Genomic DNA, 14567 nt, shown 5'->3' with positions numbered 1-14567 from the left:
GATGATGAAGATACTGATGATGATGATGATATTAGTGATGATTAGGTTACTTTTTTTTTTACTAAACAAATCCATCATCATCCATCCATCATCATACCTATAGCAGTTCACTGCTGGACGTATTTCCTCCCAAAGCACGCCACTGGATGCGATTGGACAGACTCTGCACCTGGGTAGAAACAACTTCCAATCAGAGGTCAATAGAAGAATACAATTGGGCTGGGCAGCATTTGGCAAACTTCGTCAAATCTTCTCGTTGCCCATACCACAAAGTCTCAAGACGAAAGTCTTTGATCAGTGTGTCCTACCGGTTATGACCTATGGGGCTAAAACGTGGACACTTACAGTGGGACTGGTTCACAAACTGAAGGTCACTCAGCGAGCTATGGAAAGAGCTATGCTTGGAGTCTCTCTGAATCGCATCCGGAACGAAGTAATCTGACAGAGAACTAAAGTCACCGACATAGCTCACCGAGTTAGTAAGCTTAAGTGGCAGTGGGCTGGTCACATCTGTCGAAGAACCGATGACCGATGGGGTAAAAGTGGTCTGTTGTCTTACTTCCAGCGATGAGTCGCTGAGACAATTTCACCTGTATCGCTAATTTGGTACCACCACCGCACATTTTAGACGCACAGTTTGCTGTGACGTCACGCAAGCCAGTCAGTGCACACAATACAATTTTATAGAGCGACATCTCTTTTTTTTAAAGTAGTTTTTTATGATTTTAGATTACCAAAATGTAAAAAAAACTAGAGAAAAGTGGCTGGATACACTCGGGACCGAAAATGTAATCACAACAAAATACACTTATATTTGTTCCCTGCATTTCGAAGAAAAATGTATAAACCGAACTTTGGATGTAACAAGACTTCGCGATGATGCTTTGCCTTCAAGGGTGTTGTTGGTAAGTTTTGAAAATAAACTAGATACATTATAGTGTTTAATAACTTTTTTATTGTACGGACACTTTAGACTTACACAGATGTAAATTTCATAATAAAATTGTAATACATACAAAAGTAATAATATCTATAGATACTAAATAATCTTGACATTTTAATGCAAACTGATTAAAGTTAATCTTACTGGTTATTAATTGTATGTTGTTACTACCTTTATAGATACCAGCTCAATTTGAAGACAGAGAGAAACAACAATCTGTTCCTCGCAAAGTACTTGAGGAGAAACCTACCTGCAGCACTTGTAACTATGCAAATGTAAGTGTAATATTTTATAATACGTTGCTATAGGTTACGAACCAATTTAGACATTTTTCATACTGACTAAACATTAATAGTAGATTGCTATACAAGGTGCTAAAATGACCCATTATAAGGAGGTAGTATACAGGGTGAGTCTTTCGTAGCTGCATATCCGAAAGTATGTTACAGAGCTCTTCATTCTGAACAACTTTTGTTATAATGACCTTGGGATATAAAGAAAAAAAAAAAAGATTCTTCCCGATACAAAAATTGGTTTACGTGACACTGTGTTTGGGGAGTAGGTACATATTTTCTTTCTTTAAGTATTTGAGGAAAAGCCAACCTGCACCACTTTTAACTATGCAGAGATAAATGTGATATTTTCATAATTATGTTTCCATGTTGTACCTATCATCTATCTTGTATGAATCCTCCTCCAGCTCTAGCTCCAACTTCTAACAGCTAATACTATAACAGAATAAAACAAATGTTTAAGGTCGGCTCCTGTACAACAAACATGATCTTTTTGGTACGGAACCCTTCTACGCGAGTCTGACTCGCACTTGCCCAGTCATTAATATATTGTAATTATTATTACTACATTTTACAGTCACCTGCACAATTTGACGACAGTGAGAAACAAGATTCTGTTCCTCACAAAGTACGACTGAAAGCGATTTTTTCAAGACAACCTTTGGGTGGAAGAATATTTATGTTTTGTTACCAAATTTCTCAATTTACTTCTTATGTTGTTTTCTACACTGAAATTGTAAACAATTATATTATTTAAATTATTTATTTATTTATAAATAATTATATTAAATTGTAAATAATTATATTATTTAAATTATTTATTTATTTATAAATAGTTATATTAAATTGTAAATAATTGGTGAAATAAAGAATTAAATAAATAAATAAATAATTATATTCTGACCTTTTAATATAGTGAAAAGTAAAATAAAACAAAATTATTAAGTACCTTCTTTTCTTTTTCTTTAAATGTTTAGTCAACATACTGTCATGTTGACCGAACTGACTAATGCACTTAAGGTCCCGGGTTAGATTCCCGGCCGTGGCAGATATTTGTTATCGGGTTTTGGATTGCCCACACATTGGGATTGGAATTAAACGTAGCACTGGCGAAAAGTAAGTGCAGCAATTCACCTTTGCCTACCCCGCAAGGGAGGACATTAGTACAGTTGGGGGCTAGGTAAATGTGACACTCGCAGTAAAATTTAACTCTTACTACGCACGAAATAAGAAAGGTGCAAAGTCCAAACTATACCCTTTAGCTAGGCCGCCATTGTATAAGGCGTGAATGTTTATGCTATTTTATGTTATGAATATCCCCAGTAATCATTATTGTTATGATTATAGTGAACCGAATAATATATCGTAAACGACGTTTGTTTGAAGCTGAAATAATATTTTCTAAAATTTCGAATACCGATCTATCGATATGATAATGTAGTTGTTAATGTTGCGCATCACTACGGCAAGCCGCCATTTTAATTGAAACCAAAGTTTAGGTAAGCGCATTTTTTTCTTGGATATGCCATGTCCTCTCTTTTTTCCTTTGTCATTGCTTTTTACCTATAGAATTGACAGTTGTCGCACTCGCATTCGATTCTATACGTTAGCTCTGTTTTTCGTGATCGCCCTGCAGGACTCGCCCAGTGGTTCAGCAAATATTATGTGAATGCTCCGCATTGAATCACATAAAACTGGAGATACTGTCTTCTTATTATTTATTACCTAATCGTACACTTAATGCTTACCGTTATCTATACAACATATAGACCTACACAACTATACATACCTACCTATCAGATGAATTTGTCACAAATTCGCACAGTAAAATACTCGGATATTGATTTGACCGTGGTCGTGAGTAAGTGTTTGGTATGCCTAACACATGAATGTTTAACCCTTTTCCATAAAAATGACAAATAAAACTAAATTCCTTACTGTTGGACTGTTCAACGCGGGATCGTTAGGTACCGGTCATGACGAGCTCATAGCCACTGTGCTCCGCTATGACGTGGACATCATGGCCATTAATGAAACCTGGCTCCGTGAGGGGCAGGACGACCGTGCTCCCGTCATACCGGGCTACCGGTTGCGTCACACACCACGACCCCGAGGCCAGCGGGAACGAGGGGGGGGAGTAGGTTTTTATGTGAAAACTGGTGTGAAGGCACGATTCCGTACGCATCCCGCCGCGGTAGGTATTGAACAAATGTGGCTAAGCTGTACAATCAATTCAATTAAAATACTTATCGGGACCGCCTATCGACCCCAGTGGCAGGACTGCAATGATTTTTTCGATGCGATGACTGATTCCATTACCTCGGACTATTTTACTAGGAGACTTTAATATAAATATTTTACAAACTTCTATTAATGAGAATAAGGCGCGTCAATTTTATGATTTTTGTAATAGTGTAAGTCTTACCCAATTAGTTACTGAACCAACGCATTTTACCGACAGTAGCGAGACATTGATAGATGTTGTGTGCGCTGACACTGGACTCGGACAAGTTACTGTAGAACACATACCGGCACTAGGAAAACATGCGTTTTTAACTGCTGTGCTCAATGTAAAAAAACCAAAGCCAATACCTCAGTGGATAACGTACAGGCCCTTAAAAAATATTAATTTAAATCAATTTACTAGTGACTTAAACTGGATTCATTGGGAAAATATCAGGCATTTTAATGATGTCAACCGAATGGTATCTGAGTTCACTGAGTACGTCATCACTCTATTCGATCTCCACGCTCCAGAGCGAACTGTCTGTGTGAAGACGTTCAGTTACCCCTGGATTACAGACAATGTTAAGTACATGATGAGCTTGAGAGATGCAGCATATAAAAGGTGTCGTGTCACAAGTTCTGAATCAAATAAAAAGCAATATAAGGACTTGAAAAGTTTAGTAACAGCCGCTATTCACAATGAAAAACGGGCTTACTATCAGTCCAACATTAATAATAATATAAAAAACTCGGCTGCACTGTGGAAGAATTTAAAAAATACTGTTTTACGTAGTCACAAAAACACTGATCTCCCTGATTTTTTTAATGACCCAGATGAAATTAATAAACATTTTCTTGATCTTCCAGGTAACAATAATTTAAATTTAATTGATATAATTTACTTTGAGACTAATAAGCATGGACCATATACTTTCAAGATTGAACCAACAAATGAAGAAAATGTTATTAAAATTATAAAAAAATTAAGATCAAATGCACTTGGACATGACAGAATATCCCTTGATATGCTGATTCTTACACTGCCCCGTACTCTAGAAATTATTACGTATATAATAAACTACTCCATACATACGTCTACTTTTCCTGAACTTTGGAAAATAGCTTTATTAAATCCAATTCCGAAAAAAACAGACCCTACGGAATATAAAGATCTCAGACCAATCAGCCTCGTATCCACTCTGTCTAAGATTCTGGAGAAGATAGTACATTCACAAATGTCCAATTACCTGGAACTTAACAAAATTTTACCATCTGTCCAATCCGGGTTTCGTAAACGAAGAAGTACAACTACAGCCCTACTCGATGTGGTTGACAATATTCTGGACTCTCAAGACAAGGGCAAAGTTACTATCTTGACGCTACTTGACTTTTCCCGCGCATTTGATACCATTAATGTCCCGCTACTGTTGGCTAAACTATCGTACTACGGTTTCGAGCCGAACACGGTGAAATGGTTCTATAGCTACCTAGACCAGCGTTCGCAGATAGTGAAACTTAAAAAAATCGACGGTTCTACTAGCTTTTCTGCGAGGTATCCTGTGACCAGGGGTGTTTCACAAGGATCCATATTGGGACCACTTCTGTTTATACTCTACGCTTGTGACATCACTGAGATGGTGCAAAATTGTAGATTCCATATTTACGCAGACGACCTACAAATTTATCTGTCCGGCCCACCATCGGATACTGAGCACACATGTAGACTAATAAACGATGATTTGGAGCGGATCGCAGCCTGGTCAAGTAAAAATGCTCTGCACTTGAACCTAAATAAGAGCAAGTACATGGTTATTGGCACCAAAAAGCAGGTGAAGGATACTCTAGCTTCCCTAAAGTCTTTCTAAGACCCTTGTATAACTTTGGACGGAACTATGGTTGAACGAGTATTAGAAGCGCGTAACCTTGGTCTCAACTTTGACAGTAGCCTACGATTCGAAAAACACGTGATGGAAATGGTAAAAAATTGCTTTTACAGACTGAAAATTCTCTATAGGATTAGACGGTACATTGATGTAAGACTCCGTATACAGTTGTGCGAATCACTTATACTTTCTAAACTGAATTATGCTGACACTGTATATGGACCTTGCTTACTACGTAAAACGGAAAAGATCTTACAGAGGGTTCAGAACGCATGCGCAAGATACTGCTTCACGATTCCTCCTCGCTCACACGTCACACCGTTCTTGAACAAGGAGGTCTTCTGAAAATTACAGCGCGATGGAAGCTGCACCTAGCAACACTTCTCTTCGGTGTAGTGAAGCAGCAATCACCTGATTACCTGTATGACAAGCTGGACTGGGCTCGCAATCACCATTCCATTAGCACGAGAGCATCAGCATATCTCATGCTTACGCCCAAACACAAAACTGCTTTGTATCGCCATTGTTTCCAATATCTTGCGAGTCATATCTTTATTAACATCCCACCGCCTATACGTGATCTGAAAACCATAAGCTCTTTCAAGATACGGTACAAACAATACCTACTACATCTACAAAAAACCACTAATTAGACGGCTAATACCTCGGAGTTATTCACGACACGCAGGGTGGGTCTTCCGTTAAGTAGGTATAACCACTAACTCCCGGATTTGCTCATCCATGAACAAGTTGAAGTATCTTATTTACGTAGGCATATGTATTTATTATATAAGTATAAACCTGTAAACAAATAAAATATTATTATGTATTAACTAGGTATAGCACTATTTATTTTTTATTTATTTAATCCCTCATAGCCCCTTAGTATACACCATTTTACACTACAGGGTGTTGCAAAATTGGTATACTAAGCCGAAAACTACATGTGCAGCATGGTATATCTAAGCCCGAAACTGAAATCAGAATTTGGAAATTCGCGAAAAAAAAATATTATTTTCCATAGTAAAAGTCACGTGACCAACAAAGTTTCTATGGAAAATGAAAAAAAAAATTCGCGAATTTTCAAATTCTGATTTCAGTTTCGGGCTTAGATATACCATGCTGCACATGTAGGTTTCGGCTTAGTATACCCTTTTTGCAACACCCTGTATACATACCGTACACAAGTCAGTTAAAGTGGCCGGTGTATCAATTAACTACCTACGCCATAACAATTTGGTTATTATTGCATTATTAATCCGTAGTTTAATACACCTACAATAATGTATTGTGTATCTGAATGGTAATTTGTAATTATGTATTTTCTTACCTTCCTTTTTTGTTCTCTTTCCATAAGTATGATGTTTATGTTGACTTTCCTTTGATATTATTCCGTGTTCTTTAGTCTGTTTCGGTGCGCGCGCGACGCGTGTGGTCGGCTGGGTGTCCCGTTCTTGCCTGAAAACGGGTTTCAGGGCGAACGCGCTCCACCTCAATGTCGTCGCTCGCGCACCAATCACTTTGTTTCCCTTGTGTTTGTTAGTCTTTCGTTTTTTTTTTGTTTATTTAATGTTAATGTGCGTCACTACTAAAGAGGCCTCCACTGAAACACCAGTGCGGTGTCCTTGGCTGAGGCCAAGGGCGCTGCAATAGCTGAGTGGACGCCTTTTTGGCGGACAGCAAAGTTATACGTAAGTTATATATTATGGTGTATAATTAAGTATGATTGCTGTCATTGTCAAATAAAGTTTTATCTTTCTTATCTTTCTTTCTTTCTTTCTAACAGTTGCATACACGGCGAAGCAGGTAGTAGTATTACACAAACAGTAAAGGTTCCTTTGATATACATCCTAATGCCGGATAAAAAAGAGGAAACATACATTACAGTTTTACAGTTAATAAAATGTCAACTGCCGATGGTCTCAAGCATTGAGTATGAATGGTCTGGAGACGAAATAGGCAGACGTTCCCCTCTGGCGGGGTGGTAGGCCAGAAAGGCCCACCGATTTATAAAAACTAGTTGCAGTCTCAATTTTCACTAGACTCAATCTAGTTGGCAAAGCGTTCGTTTCATAGAAAATGATTTGTTTACATACTAAAATGGCAGCTTCAATTCATAGAATATCCGGATTCCGGATTTGATCACAGATTTGGTCATGGTTCATTGTTATTAGCTGTTTCCAAGCAACCAATGTCAAAAAAATGCAATAGTGATGTACCGGTATGTAGATATATATTAATCGACAAAATAGGTCATAGTTGGGAAGCGTCCGTAGTCGAATTGGCTTCAGTAATCGTAACTGATCACTGAGGTTAAGCAACAACTGACACGGTCAGCCATTGGTAGGTACAGCATGAGTTACCGATTTCAAATGGTTCTTTACTGGACGCTTCCGTGCTTCGGACGGGACGTTAAGCCGTGGGTCCCGGTTGCTGCTTCGGCAGCCAGTCGTTAAGCCTAGTCAGAGGCCGCCCGAAGGGGCGGCTTGAAAGCATCTGACCGTCGGGTTGCCCACTTACTCGACAACTTCAGTGTACTCATTCAAAAACGGCGATACGGCTCGCGACCTTTCACGTGAGTATAAATGTACGGCGAAAAGCGGGTGACTTCGTTTATTAATCATTCCTAATTAAATTTAACTATACCTAATTAATTTGAAATTAGTATTTCTAACCCATGTTCTCGAATTCATCGATAACACTTATCGATAATTGTCACATCCATTGGAAAGAAAAATGAAGACACTGTGTTCATTATTAAATGTCACTTCACCTAACCCTTATTGCTGGGAATTAAAACTCATAATGATATGTCCCATGAGACATAATCATGGTAAACGGTAAAATTTCCCCCCGCAAAAATTGGCAGACTTTTTTGTATCAAGAAAGATCGCTATGACGCTTCCCGAGGGTACACCCGAGTCCGCGTTGTTCTATGGTGTAGTGATATATTTTGGGTTTCAAACCCAAAATATATCACTGTGACTTTGAGATAGCTGAAATCAATGCTTTCAGAAAATAATTTCTATTGGCCATACAACTCTATTTTGATATACTTATTGTTTTATACTTTTTTCTATTGTTTTTGGATTTATGTTTTTTACGTTTTTCTATCTTTTGACTTATTAATATACGAATCTTTCCCTTCGGCCGCGTTCGAAACCGGGGGTTCGTAACCAGATGCGGTAGAAGAAAAAAACTTCTTTTTACGATACTACACTCACGGGCAATGAAAAGGTTCCACTGAGAAAAGCACCAAATTACTCCGAAACGGAAAAGGCTACCTTAATAACGCCTTCTGCAACATTGAAGTACATTTAACAGAGCATCAGGATATTACCAACCCAACACGGTAATATTTTGTTCAAATTTCAAATTAAATGTTTGAAAAAATTGGGGTCGTTTTGTGTCGACATTTTGTGAGTGGAACTTTTTCATTGCCCGGGAGTGTAGTTACTAAACAATAGGTTTTTTTTTATTTACACGATACTGGTTTCGACATAAGAAATTCCTAATCTAATGAATTACGCTATGGTACTTTACTCGTATTTTCCTCATGTTACGCTTTAAATAGATCCTCATAACCAAATACGTAACCGTTTTACATTAGAAACTTTTCAGATAGGTACATACCTACCGCGTGTTTTGAAACTATACAAGGCCAGAACGCAGAGGTTGGGACTGCTCGTGTATATTTTCAAATTAAAATGGTGCCATGATTTACTTGAAAGTATACAAGGCCATTACGCACTAATCGCGTATATTTTCAAGTAAGTTGGGCCAAAATTATGGCTTGAAAATATACTGAAGCAGTTACCACTGCATACTAATCGTGTATATTTTCAAGTGCCAAGCGGCAATGCGAGCACTTGAAACTATACGTGATTAGTTACGTGGTAGCTCTTTTGAATTATTGCTCTCTCTTTCTTTCATGCGAAATAGTAATAAGTCTATTGCTTTCTAAACATTGCATCATCATTCCGCACTTGGCATTGTTTTCGTAACGTGTTTTTGTTCACATCGTACAGTTAAAAAGGAAATTGATTTAAATTAAACTGTAGAACTGTTGTAAATAATAAAAATTATCTCAGAAGATAGTGTAGAACAATTCATAAAAGACAATTACGGTGAATTCAAAACTTGATGAAAAATAATAATACCTATGTCTGTAATAGGTCTACAGGGTAATAGGTACCTACCACACTCAAGAGCGAAGAATAAGTCCAAGGAGCAAAAAGTCAACACCAAATGACCCCAATTTTTTAAAACATTTAATTTAGAATGTTATCAAAATTTAACGTTTTTAATTTGGTTATAGTAATATTTTGATGCGCTGTTAAATATACTTTAATATTGCCGACGACGTCATTAAGCTAGTTTTTTCCATTCAGGAGCTATCGTCACTGGAACTTTTTCATTGCTCGTGTGTGTAGTAGGTATTACCAGGGTATCCACTTTCTGGAAAGTCAGTCAAGTCTGCATAGTCAGGGAAAAGTCAGGGAAGCTCAAGGTGGTCAGGGAAAGTCAGTGAAATTGATGTGCCACCTGGAAAGTCAGGGAAAAATGATTAGTAAAGCATTTTTTTGCCAAATTGTAGTTCTTTCCTTTACTAGGTATTATTTTTATTTTTCTATTTTAAACGTAAAATACGCAAGTCATAAAATAAATTCTTCTCAGCCAGATTCCAGGCTCAGTTCATAGATTGTTAAATAGTAAAATGATGTCTCCTTAATTCAATTTCTTGAAAACAGTGTGACTCAGCTTGCATACATAAATACATATGCTCACGACTGTAATCCCCGAAGGGGTAGTCCCGCTTTTCGCTGTACTTTTGTACTTACGTGATAGGTCACGAGCTGTATCGCCGTTTTTAAATGTGTACAATGCACTGAAGTTGTCGGGTAAGTGGATAACCCGACTGTCAGATGTTTTCAAGCTACCCGAAGGCCTCTGACTAGGCATAACGACTGCTGCCGAAGCAGCAACCGGGACCGACGGCTTAACGTGCCGTCTGAAGCACGGAAGCCTCTAGAAAAGAACCACTTGAAATCGGTCAGCTTGCCTTTCTAAACAACTTTTGTTTTAAGACTTTTAGAAGTTCTTCATTTGTATTAAGACTTTTAGAAGTTCTTGATGAAAATGAGTCCCCATATAACGTGTAGGTGCAGATGCGCTGTATCGGCGCTCATTTTTTCGATCAATTCTTATACTTTGCTCCGGCAGCGGGAGCGCATGCAGAAGTGCTGCCTCCACGCGACACCTAACAAAATTTCTTAAGGAGTCGCGCTCATTTAGGCGCTACGGTTTTTGCACAGCTGAACACGCTTTATTCGAGTTATTTCGGGTTTTAAGGCCCTTAATTTACTATACCCCTGGCAGTAGTACAAGTTTTATAGACAAAATTAAAAAGTTCATTTTATCTTGGTACCTTCTTCCAATCTCACATTTTCTGAAGCTTACTTTTAAAGCACTCTGTACTAATCCTTCCACCAATAAGTGTGCTTTAAATAGTTCTAACTGACGTCTTTTGCAATAATAACCAGTGGATCCCGCTTGGAATTCTATTTTTTTTGCAAAAGTAAAATATCATTTTGAAAAGAAATAAAAAATATATATTTCTCAATTTCGCAAATAATAACTTATGACAAAATAAACGTATTTTAACTTTGTTTTACACAAGAATCAAGTAATTTATACTTAATTTATCATTGCTTTCTGAATGTTGCAAAAGTGGTAGGTTTTTGTAGCCGAAATGGGTCGAAACAACTTTTTATGTTGTACAAAATTTTCCTTGATGAAGGAATTCCTGCCTGAGTCACTCCTTTTCGGCGTAATATACACTTTTTACAGCCCCCTGTACAAATATTTTACGCAGCCGAAGTTTTTTTAATAATTGTGAAGCAAATAAACGGAAAACTTTTAAATTAAACTTTATTTGTGAAATAAAAAAAAATGACATTTAAAAACTGTGAAAGAATATGAACGATACAGAATTGGAGTTCATTTCTACAAAGAGAGGTGGGAGATCATTGATGACCAATGGTCGAAGATATCATAGGAAGAAATTCTATTCAAATGGTAGCACCTTTTGGCTTTGTTGCAATAATGATAGTCTCAGCTGTAAAGGTAGTGTCACTCTTAATGATAGAAATGAATTGGTGAAGTCTAAAACCCATGCTGACGCATGTAAAGAAGATTTTGCTAACAATAAGATTTTGAAAGAACTTGATACGACGATGTTGACACTAGATGACATGCGTGGCGGTGATCGAACGCGCATCGCTGTCGTGAGAAGCGGGCGCGTCACCCGTTGAGCTACCACCACTCTTGAAACTTAATGCATAAGTCGTTTTTATTTATTTAAGTAGTATTCTCATTACGGTGAAATAATATCTTATAAAACGATCCCGATCCGAAACTGCTCGCCGCATGTACCAAGGGCATAGTCTCGATGGGTTGCGAGCGAGAGGAATTGAGAATCCTAGAGTTCCATCTCCTGCGGTGATTCTCCGAGCGGTATATAGGGAAAGGGAATTCGGACCGGGTCAATTCAGAGACCCGAACCATGCTGTGGGTCGCTTTAGGCAGCCATTGCCTGTACAGGTAGAGGACAACATTTTGGATTTCTTTGATGAAAACCCTCGGTCGAGCACAAGAGAAGCAGGGCGTCATTTCGATGTTAGCCATGTAAATCTGTCTGGAATATTCTTAAAGGATCTGGGCACCATCCATATCACTTTCAAAAAGTGCAGGCCCTTTATAAGCCCGATGCGGCTAACCGGATGGCGTTCTGTGAATGGTTTCTACAAAACCGCCATAGAAACATTTTATTTACAGATGAAGCAATGTTCAGCAAAGTCGGGCTATACAATGTTCATAATGAACATTGGTGGTCTTTCAGGAACCCCCATGCAATCAAACAACATGCGCATCAAGTGCGCGCGTAAATTGCTGCACCTGCACATTACGCAAGACTGGTCCGGGATCACCTTAATGAGGTGTATCCAAATACATAGATTGGACGAGGAGGCCCAGTGGCGTGGCCAGCTAGGTCACCAGATCTAAACGCCACTAGATTTCTTTTTATGGGGTGAGATCAAAAGTTTGGTCTACAAAGAAGAAGAAGAGTCGCGCAATGTAGAAGAACTAAGAGCGAAAATCGAAATGGCATGGACCCGACGCCCCCAATAATACTGAACGGAAAACACCTAGCGGTGCAAATATGAAGAGTATCGCAAAGGTACAAGCTCCACCGCTGATGATAAATATGATGTTCAATATGCTGGTGAAGTCCTGCATCTTTATTATTTAGTCTAGACTTCTAAATAGGCAATATTTATAAAAATTCAAAGAAAAACATTTTGCCCACAACACACAACACAATATTTTTCACTAATGTGTTTTGTTTTATCTTCTGAACACACAATTCGTGTTTTATAACTAAAAAAATCGTCAACAAAAAAGGGGTTTGCCTTTCGTTTTTTCAATGGGAATCATATTTTGTTAAAATGTCAAATTGCTTATAACCCGGCACAACGGCACGACGGCTTATAACCGGTGCGGTGACAAAGTAATCTGAAGAAATATGGCACCAACTTCAAAAAAGAACAGTTCAAGCTTAGGTATATTTGTACTGTCACATACGAGTATAATTTGTGTAAACCTTAAATTATTTCTTACATTTTAGTGGTTTTTTGAAGTCGGTTTTTTTAATTTTTTTTATTATTATTTTATTTTATAGTTTTTAGTTTATTTGCAATAATTTTCAATCAAAAGTAAGGTGCAAATGATAACAAAAAGTCCTACTAATCAATACGAATCATTCAAGCCTAAACACGAAGTAGTTGCTATATACCAGATCAGCTCAAGGTCGCCATCATATTTTTTTGTTATAGGAACTAGTATATTTACGTTATTAATTTCATTAGAATCGGTTAATATGTGCCCAAAATGGAAATTCATACCCTGTTTGTAAAAAGGGGTAACCCTTTACCCACCCTTGGGGGTGAGATAAAATTCTGAAAAAAAATGGGACCACCTGGGAGCTCGACCCAATACAACAAAAAAATAATTTTCAAAATCGAATCATAAATGGCGGAGTAATCGGTGAACGTAAATTAAAAAAAAATAAAAAAAAAATGATCCCGACGAATTGAGAACCTCCTGCTTTTTTTGAAGTCGGTTTAAAAGATCACCGACTTTCTGTACTCATGTTATCGACCGTTGCTTTGTTCACATGCTTTGCATGCCGAGCCCTACGCTTGGAAGTGGTTCACAGCCTGTCAACTGACGCAGCCCTAACGGCATTGCGGCGCTTCACAGCTCGTCGCGGCACGCCCAGCGAAATATGGTCAGACAACGGCACTGCATTCGTCGGCGCGAACAGAACATTGAGAAGTTTGTACTCCGAAGCTGTGACAGATTTTGCTGCGAATAAAAAAATTGAGTGGAAGTTTATGAAAGAAAGAAAGAAAATTCATTTATTTGCCAAAAAAAACATGCAATAAAATTAAAAGTGTATTTGAATAAAAAAAATTGCAAAATGGAACGATCTCAGCATCTGCTGTAAGTTGTGGCTAACGTTACAGCGCTGGTTTTCAGACTGCCCCATCTCACATCGGATAAATTAAACATATGTACATTTCATGCGGGGAGTGAACGCAATAGAAAATTAAAAAATACATTGGAAAATTATAAACATTAACATAAATACAATTTAGACTGGCATTGGTACAACAATAATTATAATATATGTGTATGACATTATTAACTGATATCTTCATTAAATAATAACAGGTACCTAATGAAGCGTCCGTAGTCGAGCGGGCCTCAGTGATCGTAACTGATCGCTGAGGTTAAGCAACAACTGACACGGTCAGCCATTGGATGGGTGACCAATTTCAAGTGGTGCTGTTCTGGACGCTTCCGTGCTTCGGTCGGCACGTTAAGCCCGGTTAGTCCCGCTATGGTATGGTCCCGGTATGGCACCCTCTTAAAATACCTATCAAAAAGTCCCGCTATGGTACCCTTCAGTTTTTGGTACTGTTGTAAAGAAAAGTTATACAATGCGTTAAGAAAAAAATAGTATTAATAAAAAATATCTTTTCTTAACTATTATAGTTAAGCAAGATAATATTGATTTAAAGTCGTGTGAAGAGTTTATGGTACCTCGTTGTTATGGTTTCAGTGCTTTCGATCAGCTTCAACTGCACGTTTTTGTGG

General features: G+C 37.9%; 1 long non-coding RNA gene across 1 annotated transcript; it reads left to right on the top strand.

The window, feature by feature from the left end:
• The first annotated feature begins 749 nt into the window (after positions 1-749).
• On the top strand, positions 750-1961 carry LOC125491297. Its single transcript, XR_007268217.1, has 3 exons — positions 750-905; positions 1123-1218; positions 1814-1961. It is a non-coding gene; the product is annotated as an uncharacterized LOC125491297 (long non-coding RNA).
• Positions 1962-14567: the final 12606 nt, after the last annotated feature.

The sequence above is a fragment of the Plutella xylostella genome, chromosome Z, assembly GCF_932276165.1.
Source record: "Plutella xylostella chromosome Z, ilPluXylo3.1, whole genome shotgun sequence".
Lineage (NCBI taxonomy): Eukaryota > Metazoa > Arthropoda > Insecta > Lepidoptera > Plutellidae > Plutella > Plutella xylostella.
Note: the sequence above shows the minus strand (reverse complement) of the source record. Positions and strands in the feature narration are given on the sequence as shown.